Below are 21,391 nucleotides of genomic sequence, written 5' to 3'. Positions count from 1 at the left end.
CGCCGGCGGGCGAGCGCCCGCCCGCCTGTCCGGACTCTAGCTTCGCGGAGGGGGCGGGGGCGCAGGCGGAGGCAGGGGCGGGAACCATTGGAGTCAGTGGGACCTCTGCAGGGAATTGGGGTCGGACCGTGTTGGCACCCCCGGGAAGCCGACAGTTCTCTGCAACCCGCCATCTCAGCAGCCTGCCCTCGCCCTGTAAAATCGAGAACACTTCCAGGTTTTCCTCCACTTGAAACCAGTACTTTGGAAAGTTTCTGGTACTTGGAATTCCGCTTTCCCAGCCCCACTCCCGGTTTTGGGGGTTTGTTTTGTGGTGGTGGTGGTGGTGGTTGTTTTACTTTGTAGAATACAATTCCTTATTTAAAAAACAAAAAACAAACACCATGACTCCTGCTTCTGGTTGGGTCACCATGTGATCCTTTTTTTTTTTTTTAACTAAGGTTTAATTTGCAGAGTAAAATGCACAGATTTTAAGTGTTCAGTCCATGTGCTTTGGCAAATGTATTCACCAATGTGAAGAGCTACCATCCTAAAGAAGTTGGAGCACATTTTCATCACCCTAGGAAGTTCGAGGAACATCCCAGTCAATAACCACTGCCTTGCCAAGCATTTCTAATCGGATTTCTATCACTGTAGCATAGGTTTCCCTGTTCTTTAATTTCATGTGACTTCACACAGTTTGTACTCTTATTGACTCGGGCTTCTTTCTTTCTTTAGCATACGTTTTAAGGCTGATCCAGTGCTGTTGGTGTGTCAGTAATCCCTTTTTATTGCTGAGTAGTATTCCATATATGGAAGAACCACAGTTTGTGACCCAGTCACCTGTTTATAGACAGTTGAGTTGTTTCATTTTTCAGTTTTCCATCTGTAACCAGCTATAACCATTAGTGTACAAGTCATTGTGCAGAGACAGGCTTTCATTTCTCTTGGGTAAATACCAAGGACTGGAATTACTAGGTCATATGAGAAGTGTATGTTTAACTTTAGAAGAAACTGCCAAACTGTTTTCCAAAGTGGCTGGACCATATTACACTCCCACCAGAAGTACTCGGAAGTTCCAGTTGTTCCACATCCTCCACAATATTTGGTATGGTTAGTTTTAGCCATTTTAGTGTGTGTAAACTGGTCTATAATACATTCTAAATGCACAGTGGGACTTCTCTGGCAGTCCAGTGGTTAGGACTCCGCACTTCCACTGCGGGAGGTGCTGGTTTGACCCTTAGGGAACTAAGATCCTGCATGCCCTGCAGTGTGGCCTTAAATAAATAAATAAATAAATAAATATTTAAAAAAATAAATGCACATTGTGTTTAGCTTCCCACCAATTATTTCCAGCCACAATTTAATAATTATTTTATGTATCTGTCTCCTCTATTACACAGAAATCTCCAAGATCATTTGTGTTTTCCCTTGGATGGTGCTTGGCAAATAATGGGCTCTCAGTCAATTTAAGTTGAACAAGTGAATGAATGTAATGAAATGCTTGAGATGTTCACAGTAACAAAATAATAACAAAAACAATAATAATACACTCTCCAGATTCAAAGAAACCTCTCTTCTGTGTTTACTCTGAGGTTTTTTCTATATTTCTCTGTTTCTCTTTGTACTGTAATGTAAAGTTTCTTCCATCTTTAATTGACTGTAATCTCCCTGCAGTTAGGCCTCAATCAAGTAAACTGTAGTAACTGTTCCTTGAGTGTCTAAAGGTTCTGTTCATAAGGGTTACAGAAGAATATAAAAAAAGGGTCCAATCCAAAGACGTTTGTTTTCTAATTGCCAGGGACCAGGTGCAGTATATGGTATAGAAAAAAAAAAAATGTAGGAGGCTCTGGATTCTAGGTTCAGCCCTACCTGTCCCTGTGACCAAAAGTTACTGCTGCCCTAAGCCCTCTGTTGTCTCCATTCACCTTTCTGAACTTGTGTAACTCAAGGTCTTTAAGTTGATAACTAAATAGTCTTCATGTTATAAAATAATATTATGGCATTTGAGTAACGTTGGAAGTACCTATGAAATGTTTAGTAACACTGGTTACTATTACCTGTGCATACCCTCTGTGTGTTTCATTAATTCATTGACAAATATCTTCTGAAAGCTCGTTATGTGCTACACACTGTGCCAGGGTCCACAGATACAAAATTCATTTAGATCTGGTCTCTACCCACAACAAACCTAAGTACAGACAAGAAAATCAACATTCCCAGGATGCGAGGGTGGGGTAAGCAGAAGGTATTTGGAAGCCTATATGAGAGCCTTCTTATCTAGATGACACTGAGAATGGGGGTGGGAGAGGTGTAAACCAGGGAAGGCTTCCTGGAGAGGTTTATGTATAAATTGAGTTTTGAGAACATATAGGAATTAGCTAATTAAAGAAATGATTTTTTTCATATGCTCCAGCAATCCCACTCCTGGGCATATACCCAGACAAAACTATAATTAGAAAAGATACATGCACCCCTATGTACATAGCAGCACTATTTACAACAGCCAAGATGTGGAAACAACCTAAATGTCCATTGACAGATGAATGGATAAAGAAGATGTGGTACATATGTATATACAATGGAATATTACGTACCCATTAAAAAGAACGAAATAATGCCATTGCAGCAACATGGATGGACCTAGAGATGATCATACTAAACAAAGTAAGCTAGAAAGAGAAAGAGAAATACCACATGATATCACTTACATGTGGAATCTAAAATAAGACACAAATGAACATATCTATGAAACAAAAACAGACTTACAGATATAGAGAACAGACTTGTGGTTGCCAAGGGGGTGGGGAGGGTGGAGGAGGGAAGGACTGGGAGTTTGGAATTAGCAGATGGAAACTATTATATAGAGAATGGATAAGCAACAAGGTCCTACTGTAATAGCACATGATTCAACATTCTGTGATATTCAACATTCTGTGATAACCCATAATGGAAAAGAATATGAAAAAGAATATATATATGTATAACTGAGTCACTTTGCTGTATAGCAGAAATTAAACACAACATTGTAAATCAACTATACTTCAATAAAATTTTTAAAGTGTTTTTTTGAGGAATAACATGTTTATCTACAAGATGTAGTCTTGACTATTTAAATTTAACATTGTTATTATCGTTACATACCTACTACACAATCTACTTATTTCTCTATAGCACTGTTGTCTGTCCTCAGTTAAATATCGTTAGAACAGAAGTTCTCAAGCCTTCTACTTCACGGCGCTTTAGTATCAGTGATTTTTCACAGAACCTTAGACCAAAAGAAACACCTAAGAAATACATCTACTGAATAGTAAGAGCCAAACAATAAGTATTCACATCCTAACATCTTAGTAGGCATTTGAAAAAAAAGTGCATTTTCATTTCGTTCTTAAATAAGCACACTTACTTACGAGATATCTGCACCTGTTGGTACACTGCACAATTTCTCAAACCTGGGAATCAGACTGGACACTGCCTGTGGTACATTGCTTCTCATGTAGCACTGGCTTTTTATCATAGCAACCACAGAAAACACAGCCTCGCAAAAATGGCATCAATGAAAGAAATGTACCACAATCTAATGTTGAAACTTCTAACTCCTTGGAGCTAGTAGTTCACTCCATTATGGACAGATGCCAAATATCACCGTTTCCTTTTAAAATTCAAGCTATCCTGGAAGGCTCTTGTTGAGTTTATGGCAGCACCCTGGGGTACCTGAGCACACAAGTTAGGAATCTTGGCAGACAGATATCTGACGATGCCCAAGTTATCAGAGAGACAAAGAGAACAGGAAATGAAAATAGCAGCTCATGAAGGAAGAAGGCATGGGTCCAATGAGAACTGGGCTTCACAAACGCCATTGCCTGAAGAGGTCAGCTTGACACATGTTAGGTCTTTTAATCCTCCAAGCAACCCTATGTGGAAGGTATTACATCCCCATTTTAAAGATGAGAAAACTAAGGCTCAGAGATTAAGTCTCCAGCCTCACTCATGATTTCAGATTCATGATTTAAACACAGGATGTCTGGCTTCTCCCAAATAGATAATTTTAAAGAAAAGAAAACAAACAAACAGAAAAGTTCGGAATTTACTACCAAAATAATAACACTCCTTGTATCAATATAACACAGTCTTTCTTTGAATATCCATATAGTGTTTCCACTGAGAACTTGCTTTTCTCTGAACTGCTGTTAAAAAGAAAAGAGCAAAAGCAGGCACAGAAAATGGGTAGAAATATTAGGGGAAAAAACAGCATAAGAAACATCTACATTCTTTCGTAATCAGTCACTAAACGTATCTGGGAGCACAAGTCTATTTTTAACTGGCAACTAGACTGAAATAGATCATTTAAATACAGGAGACCGACTTCCTGACCTATTTGTTCATTATTTATGATAATAGTGGAAACTTTGAGTCGACTTTCTTCTGACACTGGACTTTATTTTCCACATGGAGACTGACAGACAAATCACGACACTGCTAGTTTGAAACCATACTTCCAATAAATACCCATCAAGAAGGGCATTGTGTTAGGTACTACAGTGGCAGTGGGGGCATTGGGTGGCTCACCAAAGATAGATCACAATCTCTCCCCAAAGGTTAAGAGGGATATGTACACGAGTGTTCAGAGCAGATTTATTCATAATAGCCCAAACTGGAAACATCCCAAACATCCACCAACTGGAAAATAGATGACTGTGGTATATAGCCATACAATGGAATTCTACAAGGCAATAAAAAACAAACTACTGATACACTCAACAATGGGGATGAATCTCAAAAACAGCATGTTGGGCACAAGAAATCAGACCCAAAAGAATATATACTCTGTGATTCTGTTTAAGTAAATTTCTAATACAGGGAAAACTTATTGATGGTGATAAAAATTAGAAGAGGTGTTATCACAAAGAATGGGAGTCGGTGGGTATTGACTAGGAAATCGACTAGGGCCTGAGAGAACTTTCTGCAGTGATGGACATGTTCTATATCTTGACCTGAGTAGTGATCATTGCAGTATATGCATAGGTATCAATTCAACAAGTTGTGCACTTAAGACTAGTACATGGTGTGTTTACTATATGTATGTTAAAACTAATAAAAAGTGGGGGGGAAAAGTTAAGGCTAAAGAATTAAAAGGAAAATAAGGGATAAAAGAGTTATAGTCTATTGCAGGGCTATCCAAGAGAAATATAATACATATGTGACCATAAAATATTAATATATGTAATTAATTTTTTTCTAGTAGCCACAGTTTGAAAAGTAAAAAGAAATAAGTGAAGTTATATTTAGTAATATATAGATTATATTTCATATTTTATTTAATGATGTTTTAAAACAAGATTGAATAAAGTTATAGCTAATGTTTTCTTACATTGTATAATTAATAATTTTATTTATTATATTTAATATTTTATTATATTCAAATGTTATTTAGAACTGTGATCAAAATGAAAATTGTTATTAAAATGTTTTATATATTAGACAGTGCAGGTCTATTGAAAATAGCACCAATTTAGAATTAGAAAACTCAAGTTCTGATATTACTAACTGTGTAAACTTATCTATTAACTTCTCTGAGCTCCAGTGTTTCAGTTGAAATAAAGGAAATTAGGGGGAATTCCCTGGTGGCCCAGTGGTTAGGACTCGGCGCTTTCATTGCCAGGGCTCGGGTTCAATCCCTGGTCAGGGAACTAAGATCCCGCAAGCCACGTGCTGCAGTCATAAATAAATAAATAAAGGAAATCAGTAATGACTGTAGGGCGAGAGGCTCCTACGTAAGTCTCACATATGTCTTGCTGGGTATGCCAAGAAAGCAAGGCCCTAACTGTTACCAGCCAGGGTTCTTGGCCTTCCTTAATCAACAGAAATTGATAAGAGGCCATACAAGAAATCAGGCAAGGCTTTATTGGGGCCCTGCTGCAGCAGGGGGGAGCAAAAACAAGTAACAGGTGCCCTTGCTCACTCCCCCAGGGGGGCGAGCAGGTTCCTTATATGGGGTGAGGGTAGGGGTATGTCATGGGTCGGGCTGGAGGGTTGGCTTAGGTGGTCTGCCCACCCCTTTGGTGGTGTTGTGTGCAGGGGGCATGTGCAGTACCCTGCTTTTGCTCCCGACACACTGTTTTTGCTCCTGGCTCTTCAGAAGTGGCAGTTGGGTTTTTTGGTCTTTTTGTACCTTATTGTCTATAATTTGCTCCAGTTGCACACGGGCACAGTTATTTTTAGTCCCTCACAGTTTCTCTGTATTTTGTTGCTTAAGGAGACATTTGTCCAGGTGCAAGCACTGCAGTAAGGGGTCCCAGGTCCCAGGTCCCAGGTCCCAAGTCCCAGCTTGTCTCGTGGCCTCTCTTTACCTGGTATGTTTTCAGTGAGCAACCCTGAGGGATGAAATAATGTCTCCCTCCAAGATAAAAAACAGGTTTACTTAGTGCTTGCTCTAAAACGGAGGATTCTCCAGCTTCTGTTTCTCTCCTGTAACACAACCCCATGAAATTTGGGAGGCAAAGGGGAACCGTTGCAAACACGAAGCTTGCACTGCGTATTTTGCCATGAGTAGAAAAGGCCTTTGTCTCTGATCCAGAAGTCTTGGGTCTTCTGTTGGCATCTATGAAACAGCAAAAGGCCAAGTTATTAGCTTGTAAGTAAGGTAAAATCAAGTGCCATCACCCACCACAAAGACTTTTTTTCATTTTTTCGTAAAAATCAAATGAAATCCATTGAGAAGTGGATACAAAAAGAAAATATATGAAAAAGAATATATATATATGTATAACTGAATCACTTTGCTGTACGGCAGAAATTAACACAACATTGTAAATCAACTATACTTCAGTAAAAATTTTTTTAAAAAAGATTCCATCAATGTAGTAAATATTTGAAAAACAACATTAGGTGGTGTACAATTAACCCCTAGACAAATGAAACACAAGTATTAAGGAAATCCAGCTAAAAAGATCAGACAAAACTTCACAGGTCGCTCTGGAAATTAATGATGAAATAGACCTACCTGTCCCAGCAATATTTGTTGTAAAATTATTTCTATGAGTAAATATTTTCTCATACATTTCCAATATAAGAAAGTCAAAAGTGGATTCCCAATGAGCAGAATGCTTTGTTGAAGAAAGGGGCTAAGAGTTAAAATGGGGTTCAGTTTCAAGATGAATTGAGAGTTACAGAGTTTCCATCACCCTGCCTATTAGGAAGGCTCTACCCAACTGTACCACCAATGGCTTCAATTCTCCTAACTTCCCACTATGACCCTGGGGTACAGAAGGACTTATTTATGTAATATTTCAAATGGGAAATACCTTTGGTTTTCCTACCATTTTTAAGAATTTGAGTTAAGTTCTCTAAGGGATAACTCAAATCCAGAAGGAACTTAAATGTTTCTTGGGGAGAAGAATTTAACTCCAAACTTTCAACTCCAAAAATATATATGTTACCATGGTAAATGTGGGAATAGTCATAAATGGGTATGGTCCAAGGTGGGAAATATTATTCTCACATGGCAGATTTAAGAGACACTCTTTTAGATAGGAGCAAATGAGGTGAGTGGGAGTATGGATGTGATTTCAGCAAGGAGAAGCAGAGAAGGGATCCCAGGGGCAAGAAGGAATCTGGATGTAGAGGCAGGAAATGCCAGGCTGAGCTCAGCAATCATGGCCGGGCCAGTTTGACTGGTTCCTGGGACCTATATGGAGGAGTTCTTGTCAGAATTTTTAAGCCCTAAAAAGGTTTTGTCACATACATTCAATAAGGAAAATAAACAATATCCCACTGTTTCATGGCAGCCAATCTTATTTTCATAAAAGCCTGGAAACGTGTAAAATTTTATGTGTAATGAATGATAGAAAATTTTGGTGGTTTGATATTATCAGGGTGTCCAGTGATGTTTTCCCATCCAATATATCAAAGGTGAGTTAGCCTGTGGTAAGAAAGCCCTGAAAATATCACTGGGAGACATTGCATCAATGTGAGACTTCTTGCCCAGTCCACAAGGATATACCCAGCCAGTATTTTCAAAAATAAACTTCCCATCTTATAAAACTGTTTTTAATTTTTTTTGTGTGATAAAGAAAAAAGATCTACTAACTCCCATAAAATCAATTCCTGCTCAGTTGCTTCTCACTGGATATTTTGTTACAAGTGGCACTTTTTCATTTCATTTAGCAGTGAGTTTTCTAAGAAAAAAAGCACCAAAAAGTTTCTGTTCTGAAACTCTGGTTTCTGCCTGATTGTCTTTACTAGTTATTACTAGTTATTAATTACTGAGTAACAAATTACCTCAATTTAATGGTTGAAAACAACAATATATATTCATAATCTCACAGATTCTGGTGGCCAGGAATTTGAGAGCAGCTTAGCTGGATGTCTTTGCTCAGGCTCTTTCAGGAAGCTGCACTTAAGATGTCAGCCAGGGCTGCTGTCATCTGAAGGCTTGACAGGGCTGGAGAATCTCCCTTCGAGGTGGCTCATGCCCATAGTTGTGGGAAGGAGGCCTCAGCTCCTCACTGCATTAATTTCTCCATAGGGCTGCTTTATTGTCTTCATGACATGGCAGCAGACGTTTTCCAAAGTCAGAGATCCAAGACAACGGAGAAAGTGACAATGTCTTTTATGGCCTCATCTCAGAAGTCACACGCCATCATTTCTCCAATAGTGTTATTATTTACAGAGATGTGGGAGGGGACAATACTAGGGCATGAAAACTGAAGGCAAGAATGGGGATTATTCTGGAAGCTGATACCACACTATCTTTAATTGTAATACTTTAAAAATATTGATAATTGTATTTTCAAATGGGAACAGGAATCAATAGTGAAAAGGAGTAAGTTTTAATAGTAAGTTTGAAACGGTGAGAACAGGAGAAATTCAGAAAAACCTGAAATTATCGAAGTTACTGACAGCTCACAACTACCCAAATTTCCCTGAGCTTATTTTGACAGTGATGTATTCCAATCATCATTTTAACAAGCCAAAATCCATCTAAAATGTAGACAGATATAATCAGATGTTTAATACAAATTTCTATTATTGTGGATGCGTGAATGAGACTAAAGGTTTGTATATGGTTTTTGAGAAAACTGAGTATTAATTGCCTGGAACCATTATATTTGAAGTGACATTTAAAAATCAACTTTTAACCATAAAGAAAGAAGCCCTGGCTACAGCATTACAATAAATTCACACATCAATTAAAAATTTCATAAAGCTCCCAGACTGACTTTTTAATTACCTTGGAAACTGATGTTTATTTTAAAAATATGAAAAATTAGTGACATGCTACATGGTAGATATTTCCAAATCTGTTTAGGTCAAAAGATGTTGCCAATCTGGAAAATGTGTTCTTGTAAAAATAGCACAGTTAATAAACACACCTTAGTATGATTTTTTTTAGTCATATGTAATCCAGTTCTTTTTCCAATAGTTGAGTGAATGCACGGTTGTTATTAATTAGGAAATTGTTTACTATATTTGTAATGGTGATGTCTGTGAAGATGTGTGTTGATAAAATAACTGATGAAAATATTTTCAACCAAATACCACACAGCATTTTCTGGAAATAAAAGTATGGGAATATGCATAGATGAAGCCAAATATATTATGGATGGAACTCCAGAAGTGGTAACCCACATCAAGTCTCCTGCTACAAGAACACGTTTTTGCAAATAATCTGTTTTTGTATTTTTTCAAGGGCTAGTAAAGAAGTAAACGTTGCTTAAAAAAAAATAGTGATTTGATCATTTCTTCTTTTATTTTTATTTATTTTATTATTTTTTTTGCGGTACGTGGGCCTCTCACTGTTGTGGCCTCTCCCACTGCGGAGCACAGGCTCCGGACGCACAGGCTCAGAGGCCATGGCTCATGGGCCCAGCTGCTCCGCGGCACGTGGGATCTTCCCGGACTGGGGCATGAACCCATGTCCCCTGCATGGGCAGGCGGACTCTCAACCACTGCGCCACCAGGGAAGCCCCATTTCTTCTTTTGAATAAAATTTATAATGAACATGTTGATTTTGAAAACTTTCTTTACTATGCAGATGCACACTGGCTTAGTCAGGAGTAGCAGCTGGTCAAAGTTTTCTAAATATTGAATTGTTATTTTTGTTTATAAAAAAAAGAAAGAAAGAAAATGCCATGACAAAGAGTAAAACTTGGATTAAATGAATGAATTCATGATAAGTGCACCTTATCAATAAAAGTGGCTCACAAAGATGAATAATTTGCATTTTAAAAGCTAAACGCTCAAATGACAATTACAAAGTAAAGCTAATATTTTCACTGCATGTGACAAGACTACTGGAGCAAAAATAAAGTCTGAGTTAGGAGAGTTCATGGTGGAACTATGAGCTGTTTGAGACTTCTGGTTCATTTACATTAGATTTTTTTATATTTATTTGTTTACTTATTTTTAATTTTTTTTTTTTGCCATTCCCCACTGGCATGTGGGATCTTGGTTCCCCGACCAGGGATCGAACCCGCACCGCTTGCTGTGGAAGCGCGAAGTCTTAACCACTGGGCCGCCAGGGAAGTCCCTACGTTAGATTTTAAAGATTGGCAGTGAACTAAAAATCATGTCAGCTTTCTTCAGTGACTGAAAAAAAAGTCTTTTGACAAGTAAATATCTTAAGACAGTGGTCCCCAACCTTTTTGGCACCAGGGACCAGTTTCGTGGAAGACAATCTTTCCATGGACTAGGCGGCGGTGGTTGGGGGAGGAGTGTTCATGCGGTAAATGCAGGTGATGGGGAGCAGCAGATGAAGCTTCGTTCTTGCCTGCCACTCACCTGCTGTGCGGCCCGGTTCCTAACAGGTCGCGGACTGCACCTGTCCTCAGCCCGGGGGTTGGGGACCCCTGTCTTAAGAGAATAAGGGAGCTGGAATGATCAGAAATGAGTTCCATCCGCCGATTCACCAAAGCAATTCAACCCTGTGGTGCACTGCGATAGGTACCTACACATTTGTTCTGCCTAACACCCTTTCCCATCCACCTTTGGGCTGCAACCACTTTTCTTTTGGGTGGTGGGGAAGAGGGACCAACTGTTTTTGTTTGCCCGGACTCAGTTTTAGCACTTACGGTTCTGTGTATGGGAAACTTTATAGTGCTGCAAAAACAGGAAGCATTGGTGTATGAGACGTGGAGTGGGGACAGGTTCGTTTCTTCCCAGATGTAGGTGTGGCACTTGGTCAAGGCGTGATCACTTACTGCATCCTACCCACGTGGTCACAGTGACTGAATGAGAGATGGATTTGAGCAAAGCTGGTCATCTTTGAGAGAGGTAACAGGGAAAATGAACACTTTTCAATTTGTACAATTCACCATGACCACCATTTTGATTGCCATGTGGAAAGATCCTTCCCTAGAAGTGGAGAGTGTGATCGTTTGACCCCCGGAAACAGCCGCAGATGAAGCCAGCTGCAACCCTGGACTTTAAACTTACTAAACTATAAATTCCCTTCTTGGTTTCAGCTGCTTTGAGTTGATTTTCTTTTTTCTTTTTTCTTTTTTAACATCTTTACTGGAGTATAATTGCTTTACAATGTTGTGTTAGTTTCTGCTGTATAACAAAGTGAATCAGCTATACGTATACAAATATCCCCATATCTCCTCCCTCTTGTGTCTCCCTCCCACCCTCCCTATCACACCCTTCTAGGTGGTCACAAAGCACCAAGATGATCTCCCTGTGCTATGCAGCTGCTTCCCACTAGCTATCTATCTTATATTTGGTAGTGTATATATGTCAGTGCTACTCTCTCACTTCGTCCCAACTTACCCGTCCCTCTCCCTGTATCCTCAAGTCCTCTATGTCTGTGTCTTTATTCCTGTCGCGCCCCTAGGTTCATCAGAACCATTTTTTTTTAGATTCCATATATATGTGTTAGCATACAGTATTTGTTTTTCTCTTTCTGACCTACTTCACTCTGTATGACAGACTCTAGGCCCATCCACCTCACTACAAATAACTCAATTTTGTTTCTTTTTATGGCTGGGTAATACTTCATTGTATATATGTGCAACATCTTCTTCATTCATCCGTCGATGGACACTTAGGTTGCTTCCATGTCCTGGCTATTATAAATGGTGCTGCAATGAACATTGTGGTACATGACTCTTTTTGAATTATGGTTTTCTCAGGATATATGCCCAGTAGTGAGATTGCTGGGTCATATGGTAGTTCTATTTTTAGTTTTTTAAGGAACCTCCATACTGTTCTCCATTGTGGCTGTATCAATTTACTTTCCCACCAACCGTGCAAGACGGTTCCCTTTTCTCCACACCCTCTCCAGCATCTACTGTTTGTAGAATTTTTATGATGGCCATTCTGACTGGTATAAGGTGATACCTCATTGCAGTTTTGATTTGCATTTCTCTAATGACTAGTGATGTTGAGCATCTTTTCATGTGTTTGTTGGCAATCTGTATATCTTCTTCGGAGAAATTTCTATTCAGGTCTTCTGCCCATTTTTGGATTGGGTTGTGATTTTTTTGATAGTGAGCTGCATGAGCTGCTAATATATTTTGGAAATTAATCCTTTGTCAGTTGCTTCGTTTGCAAATATTTTCTCCCATTCAGAGGATTGTCTTTTTGTCTTGTTTACGGTTTCCTTTGCTGTGAAAAACTTTTAAGTTTCATTAGGTCCCATTTGTTTATTTTTGTTTTTATTTCCATTTCTCTAGGAGGTGGGTCAAAAAGGATCTTGCTGCGATTTATGTCATAGAGTGCTCTGCTTATGTTTTCCTCTAAGAGTTTTATAGTGTCTGGCCTTACATTTAGGTCTTTAATCCATTTTTGAGTTTATTTTTGTGTATGGTGTTAGGGAGTGTTCTAATTTCATTCTTTTATATGTAGCTGTCCAGTTTTCCCAGCACCACTTATTAAAGAGGTTGTCTTTTCTCCATTGTATACTCTTGCCTCCTTTATCAAAGATAAGTTAACCATATCACATTATCTTTGTGTGCATGGGTTTATCTCTGAGCTTTCTATCCTGTTCCATTGATCTATAGTTCTGTTTTTGTGCCAATACCATATTGTCTTGATTACTGTAGCTTTGTAGTATAGTCTAAAGTCAGGGACCCTGATTCTTCCAGCTCCACTGTTCTTTCTCAAGATTGCTTTGGCTATTTGGGGTCTTTTGTGTTTCCATACAAATTGTGAAATTTTTTTGTTCTAGTTCTGTGAAAAATGCAATTGGTAGTTTGATAGGGATTGCATTGAATCTGTAGGCTGCTTTGGGTAGTACAGTCATTTTCACAGTGTTGATTCTTCCAATCCAAGAACATGCTATATCTCTCCATCTGTTTGTATCAGCTTTAATTTCTTTCATCAGTGTCTAATAGTTTTCTGCATACAGGTCTTTTGTCACCTTAGGTATGTCTATTCCTAGGTACTTTATTCTTTGTGTTGCAGTGGTAAATGGGAGTGTTTCCTTAATTTCTCTTGCTGATTTTTCATCATTAGTGTATAGGAATGCAAGAGATTTCTGTGCATTAATTTTGTATCCTGCTACTCTACCAAATTCATTGATTAGCTCTAGTAGTTTTCTGGTAGCATCTTTAGGATTCTCTACATATAGTACCATGTCATATGCAAACAGTGCCAGTTTTACTTCTTCTTTTCCGATTTGGATTCCTTTTATTTCTTTTTCTTCTCTGATTGCTGTGGCTAAAACTTCCAAAACTATGTTGAATAAGAGTGGTGAGAGTGGGGAACCTTGCCTTTTTCCTGATCTGAGAGGAGATGGTTTCAGTTTTTCACCATTGAGAATGATGTTGGCTGTGGGTTTGTCGTATATGGCCTTTATTATGTTGAGGTAGGTTCCCTCTATGCCTACTTTCTGGAGAGTTTTTATCAAAAATCGGTGTTGAATTTTGTCAAAAGCTTTTTCTGCATCTATTGAGATGACCATATGGTATTTATCCTTCAGTTTGTTAATATGGTGTATCACATTGATTGATTTGTGTATATTGAAGAATCTTTGCATTCCTGGGATAAACCCTCCTTGATCATGGTGTATGATCCTTTTAATGTGCTGTTGGATTCTGTGTGCTAGTATTTTGTTGAGGATTTTTGCAACTTGTTCATCAGTGATATTGGCCTGTAGTTTTCTTTTTCTGTGACATCTTTCTCTGCTTTTAGTATTAAGGTGATGGTGGCCTCATAGAATGAGTTTGAGAGAGTTCCTCCCTCTGCTATATTTTGGAAGAGTTTGAGAAGGATAGGTGTTAGTTCTTCTCTAAATGTTTGATAGAATTCGCCTGTGAAGCCATCTGGTCCTGGGCTTTTGTTTGTTGGAAGATTTTTAATCACAGTTTCAATTTCAGTGCTTGTGATTGGTCTGTTTATATTTTCTATTTCTTCCTGGTTCAGTCTTGGCAGCTTGTGCATTTCTAAGAATTTGTCCATTTCTTCCAGGTTGTCCATCTTATTGGCATATAGTTGCTTGTAGCAATTTCTCATGATCCTTTGTATTTCTGCAGTGTCAGTTGTTACTTCTCCTTTTTCATTTCTAATTCTGTCGATTTGAGTCTTCTCACTGTTTTTCTTGATGAGTCTGGCTAATGGTTTATCAATTTTGTTTATCTTCTCAAAGAACCAGCTTTTAGTTTTATTGATCTTTGCTATTATTTTCTTTGTTTCTATTTCATTTATTTCTGCTCTCATCTTTATGATTTTTTTCCTTCTACTAACTTTGGGTTTTGTTTGTTCTTCTTTCTCTAGTTCCTTTAGGTGTAAGGTTAGATTGTTTATTTGAGGTTTTTCATGTTTCTTGAGATAGGCTTGTATTGCTATAAACTTCCCTCTTAGAACTGCTTTTGCTGCATCCCATAGGTTTTGGGTCCTTGTGTTTTCATTGTCATTTGTTTCTAGGTATTTTTAAATTTCCTCATTGATTTCTTCAGTGATCTCTTAATTATTTAATAGCATATTGTTTCACCTCCATGTGTTTGTATTTTTTACAGTTTTTCCTCCTGTAATTGATATCTAGTCTCATAGCATTGTTGTCAGAAAAGATACTTGATATCATTTCAATTTTCTTAAATTTACCAAGGCTTGATTTGTGACCCAAGATATGATCTAACCTGGAGAATATTCCATGAGCACTTGAGAAGAAAGTGTATTCTGTCATTTTTAGATGGAGTGCCCTATAAATATCAATTAAGTCCATCTTGTTTAATGTGTCATTTAAAGCTTGTGTTTACTTATTTATTTTCTTTTTGGATGACCTGTCCATTGGTGAAAATGGGGTGTTAAAGTCCCCTACTGTTATTGTGTTACTGTTGATTTCCCCTTTTATGGCTGTTAGCATTTGCCTTATGTATTGAGGTGCTCCTATGTTGGGTGCATAAATATTTACCATTGTTATATCTTCTTCTTTGATTGATCCCTCAATCATTATGTAGTGTCCTTCTTTGTTTCTTGTAATAGTCTTTATTTTAAAGTCTATTTAGTCTGATATGGGGATTGCTACTCCAGATTTCTTTCAATTTCCATTTGCATGGAATATCTTTTTCCATCCCCTCACTTTCAGTCTGTATGTGTCCCTAGGTCTGAAGTGGGTCTCTAGTAGGCAGCATGTATACCGGTCTTGTTTTTGTATCCATTCAGCCAGTCTATGTCTTTTGGTTGGAGCATGTAATCCATTTACCTTTAAGGTAATTATTGATATCTATGCTCCTATTACCATTTTCTTAATTGTTTCTTAACCCAATTGTTTTGGGTTTGTTATTGTAGGTCTTTTCCTTCTCTTGTGTTTTCTGCCTAGAGAAGTTCCTTTAGCATTTGTTGTAAAGCTGGTTTCGTGGTGCTGAATTCTCTTAACTTTTGCTTTTCTGTAATGGTTTAATTTCTCCATCGAATATGAATGAGATCCTTGCTGGGTAGAGTAATCTTGCTTGTAGGTTTTTCCCTTTCATCACTTTAAATATGTCTCGGCACTCCCTTCTGGCTTGCAGAGTTTCTGCTGAAAGATCAGCTGTTAACCTTATGGGGATTCCCTTGTATGTTATTTGTTGTTTTTTCCTTACTGCTTTTAATATTTTTTCTTTGTATTTAATTTTTGATAGTTTGATTAATATGTATCCCAGCGTGTTTCTCTTTGTGTTTATCCTGTATGGGACTCTCTGCACTTCCTGGACTTTATTGACTATTTCCTTTCCTATGTTAGGGAATTTTCAACTATAATCTCCTCAAATATTTTCTCAGACTGTTTTTTTTTTCTCTTCTTCTTCTGGGACCCCTATAATTGAATGTTGGTGCATTTAATGGTGTCCCAGGGGTCTCTGAGACTGTCCGCAATTCTTTTCATTCTTTTTTCTTTATTCTACTCCCCGGCAGTTATTTCCACCATTATCTTCCAGGTCACTTATCTGTTCTTCTGCCTCAGTTATTGTGCTATTGTTTCCTTCTAGACTATTTTTAATTTCAGTTATTGTGTTGTTCATCACTGTTTGTTTGCTCTTTAGTTCTTCTAGATCCTTGTTAAGTGTTTCTTGTGTTTTCTCCATTCTGTTTCCAAGATTTTGGATCATCTTTACTCTCATTAGTCTGAATTCTTTTTCAGGTAATTCTTTTTGCCTATTTTGTCTTCATTTATTTGGTCTTGTAGGGTTTTACCTTGCTCCTTCGTCTGTAATATATTTTTTTGTTGTTTCACTTTTTTTTTTTTTTTGATGTGTAGGGCTGTATTCTTGTCTTACTGGTTGTTTGGCCTGAGACTGCCAGCACTGGAGTTTTCAGGCAGTTGGATAGAGCCGGGTGTTGGTGCTGAGATGAGGACCTCTGGGAGGCCTCACTCTGATTAATATTCCCTGGGGTCTGAGGTTCTCTGTTAGTGCAGTGGTTTGGACTTGGAGTTCCCACCACAGGAGCTTGGACCCAACCTCCAGCCTGGGAACCAAGATCCTGCAAGCTGGTTGCTGGGGGTTCCTCCCATCCCCTTAGGTGTCCATCATCCCCCACTGGTGCCTGGTAGGTGCCCTAGTTGTGCCTGAGTTGATTTTCTATTGCTTGCAACCATAAAAATCCTACAACCTGTCAGCATGAAGACATATTTATTAAAATTTTAATCAACAGGAGTCTGAAAATGTACTATTCTACCTCTTTGTCGGTATTCAGGGCATCTCTACTTAATGGTTATCCCACATAGCTCTTAAAGCAGGTTAAAAAAAGTATATCCATACATTTAACTGTCTGGATTTGAGAAATATTGTGATGTCAGCAGCAAAAAGAAATTGCCTAGTAAGAGCTGTCAGGTCTCTGCTATTCAGTCTAATTATCCAAAATTGATGCAGTAGCTCTCATCAATTAACCAAGGACCAAGTAGGAAAAATCCTTTGAAAACTTTCCTGATAGCAAGAAGTGTGAAATGTTTCTTAAGTTAAAATAAGCATGGCCATGTTATGGATTAGAATATAAAATTTTAAGAGCCTGGAATTCAAAGACATTTCTTACTTGTGCCTGGTTGCTTTATTTTATATATCCCAGGGCACCTGTTCATTTTCCTGAATATTTAGGAAAGGTATTTCTGTACAAAACTTAGCAAGGTCTCATAATGGAAATAGAGACCCATTAAAATTTTTTTAAAAAAATAGAGATGTGACCAGAGCTACTAACAGCAATAAGTAAGATGGTCTGGAGAAAGAGGAGGTTAGAGATAAGACCCCTCAGGGGTTCAGTGCAATTGTCTAGACAAGGAATAATGACAGTCTCAGGAAAGATAAATGAGTTTCTGCTTTGGTTTCCACCTGACCCATGCAAAGCACCAACCATGAAAGGGAAAGTACATACTAAATACAAAACAGTCAACATGTATGAAGTGCTTCATTTAGCAAACTCCCAGACAACATTCATCAAGAGCCAGACACTATTCTAAGCGCTTTACAAATATTAGCTCATTTAGTTCTTATTACAAATTTATGAGGTAGATCCTATTAATAACCCCATTGTACAGATGGGGATACAGAGGCAAAGAGAGATTAAGTAACTTGCTTGTGTTTACCCAGCTAATAAATAGCAAAGCCAAAATTTGAATCCAGATAATCCGACTCCAAATCCCGTAGTCTTTTGTTTTTGTTTTTTCTTTTTTGCGGTACGCGGGCCTCTCACTGTTGTGGCCTCTCCCGCTGCGGAGCACAGGCTCCGGACGCGCAGGCTCAGCGGCCATGGCTCACGGGCCCAGCCGCTCCGCGGCACGTGGGATCTCCCTGGACCGAGTCACGAACCCGTGTCCCCTGCATCGGCAGGCAGACTCTCAACCACTGCGCCACCAGGGAAGCCCAAAATCCCTTCGTCTTAACTGCAGTGCTCTGCTCATTTTGGGAGGGAAACATAATTTGAGAGTTAATACTCAAGATATACTATTTAAGGCATTATTTTGAGAGTGAAATTGTAAACGAATGAGCAAAGAGATGATATATAGCCCTGAATCATTCAGAGCTCATAGATGGATTTGTGGGAGAGAATTCGACTCATGTGCAAAAAAATTGGTAAGCACAGCAAAACATTTTTTTTTTTTTTAGCAGAACATTTTTGAGGTGGTAATATTAGCCCCACCTTGTCGATGCTTAGGCAAAAATAAATAAATAAAATGAAAATGTAAGAACATGTGTTTATCAAGGCAAACCAGTTAAACGTATGCAAAATATCTCTAGAAATCTATATCGTGGTTGGAAAACTATGGATACATTTTTCGAGTTTTGCTTTGGCATTTCGGGAGAGGTGAAGTGAAAGGTATTTTAGTTGTTTTTCTACTTGTGGCAGGAGTGAGAATTCTGAGGTTTCCAGAGAACAAAAGACAGCTTGGTTAATGAAAGACCACACAGCTAATGAATATTTATGAATGGGGGAAGGAAATTTACAAATCACAATATATCCTCACTTCCACCCCTACCTCTCCCCCACCCATTTCAAGCTATGGAAGCAGAAAGAGAACAGGATGTCTGTTTCTCACTTGGTAGTTTCAAAATCCTTAAGGAATGGAAATGGCTCAAAATAAAGACAATGTTTGGGAGGGAAAAAAAATGTAATAATGTAAGAGCCAACTCCTGTCTTCTTACTAAATATGATTTTACAAGTGGAGGGGAAAGGAGAGAGGGAAGGGATACAGGGAAATGATGGAAGTTTAAACAGAGATGAGATCTTGCACCTTGCTCGCCCCTGGGCAGATCCTGGAGACCCACTTCCCAGACCCACAATGTTCCAGTGTAGCATGGGAGGAGCAGAAAGAACAGTGGGCCCTAAGGGTGTCTTGAGGGTAGGAATGAGGGACAACTCAGCAGTGAACAGCTCATGCCTGATAACCTAGGTATCAGATGCCTAGCGATGTCTCCATCAGGGCTCCTACCAAATTCCCCAAAAGGCAGGGATTTAGATGCAACTTAAGGGAAAAGCGGTGGTAGGGGAACACACAATTTGACCAAGATTAAATTTCCATCACTCCAGTGGAATGGAGGCTTACAAGAACAATTATGCAGGAAATTATACAGGAAAAAAAAAAAAGAATGTAGTGTCTTTTGCAAATCTGAACATGTTCCTTAAGATTTGTACCCGTTACACAAGCACAGAGTGTCACTGACCTGCATGCTATCATATGCCCATGGGATATGAGGGGCACAATGAAGGAATGAAGTTACATGGCAGGGATTCAGTCTTTCAGAAGACAAAGGATCCTCTTAAGAGCTTTCTTAACACCATGGCTTCCTTTATCTTCTCAACCTCACATGCTCAACTTCCCATACTTTTTCTCCCCAGTTAATATGTGCTCCACTTCCAACTTTTTGTTTGGAAATCTTATGTGTCCTCCAAAACCCAGCATTTAAAACTATGAAGCGTTGAACTCCCTTTCCCAATCTCTTTGAGATTCCATCATGTATACATAGAGGATATTCAATATTTTCTGCTTGAGTAAAAAAAACACTCGGCCTGGACTTCCCTGGTGGAGAAGTGGTTAAGAATCCGCTTGCCAATGCCGGGGACATGGGTTTGATACCTGGTCCGGGAAGATCCCACATGCTGTGGAGCAACTAAGCCCGTGCGCCACAACTACTGAAGCCTGCGCGCCTAGAGCCCGTGCTCTGCAACAAGAGAAGTCACTGCAGTGAGAAGCCTGTGCCCAGCAACGAAGACACAACGCAGCCAAAAATAAATTAAAAAAAAACACTTGGCCTCATATTATACTAGTGTCTCTCCACGTCTCATCTCACTAACTAGTTTGTACTTTTTGTGAGGGTATGGACTGTATTATACACATCATCATGATTATTATTTTTTAAATTATTCTCTTTATTTTATTTATATTTTTATTGAAGTATAGTTGATGTACAATATTATATAAGTTACGGGTGTACCATATAGTGATTCACAATTTTTAAGGGTTATACTCCATTTATAGTTATTGTAAAATATTGGCTATATTCCCTGTGTTGTATAATATATCGTTGTAGCTTATTTTATACATAATAGTTTGTACTTCTTAATCCCCCACCCTTATACAGCACCCCCCTTCCCTCTCCCCACTGGTAACCACTAGTTTGTTCTCTATATGAGTCTGCTTTTTTGTTATATTCACTAGTTTGCTGTATTTTTTAGATTCCACATATAGGTGACATCGTACAGTATTTGTCTTTCTCTGTCTGATTTATTTCACTTTCATGATCATTTCTTTTTCTTTTGTTTGGCTGCACCGCGCGGCACGTGGGATCTTAGTTCTCCAACCAGGGATTGGACCCGTGCCTCCTACAGTGGAAGCTCAGAGAATTAACCACTGGACCACCAGGAAGTCCCTCATGATTGTTTCTTAATAGTATCAAATACATAAGAGGTATTCAGTGTATGTACACACACACATACACACACACACACACACATACATATACACATATATATATATATGAAAGAATGAATTTTCAGGGTGTCTATGCAATAGAATATGCAAATATGCAAATAGAATACCTAGTGTCTTAGATTGGGTTCTTCCAGAAGCAGACTGAGCCACAGATTCAAGCAAAAGTGCTCTCAGGGCAGACTAGTAAGGGAATGAGGGAAGAAGGACAGGGAAGGAGAGACAGACGAGAAAAGGGTACAATTTTTGGTGAATTGCTGGACTTGGTCTGATGCTGTAGGGAGCTCTGGAGCATAAATTATACCTTGAGTTCCTGCAGTCTTGAGGCTAGGGAGCTGGGCTTTGTTCACGAGTCAGTGGTTGGCTACCAGCCACCTTGGGGGATGGGCACTCCCAGGCATCTCTAACCTTCCAACTGGAGGTGGCTCCACTGGCGCAGGGGCAATCCTTTGAAGAGATTGCTGGTGTAACCTGAGGAGATTCTGAGGGGTTCTGAGCAGGGTACCTATGTGTTCCCTGAACCTATGTGTTCCCCGAACCCAGGGTACCTATGTGTTCCCCGAACCACGGTCTTTT

The sequence above is a fragment of the Lipotes vexillifer genome, unplaced genomic scaffold (genome assembly GCF_000442215.2).
Source record: "Lipotes vexillifer unplaced genomic scaffold, Lipotes_vexillifer_v1.1 scaffold73, whole genome shotgun sequence".
Taxonomy (NCBI): Eukaryota; Metazoa; Chordata; class Mammalia; order Artiodactyla; family Lipotidae; genus Lipotes; species Lipotes vexillifer.
Note: the sequence above shows the minus strand (reverse complement) of the source record.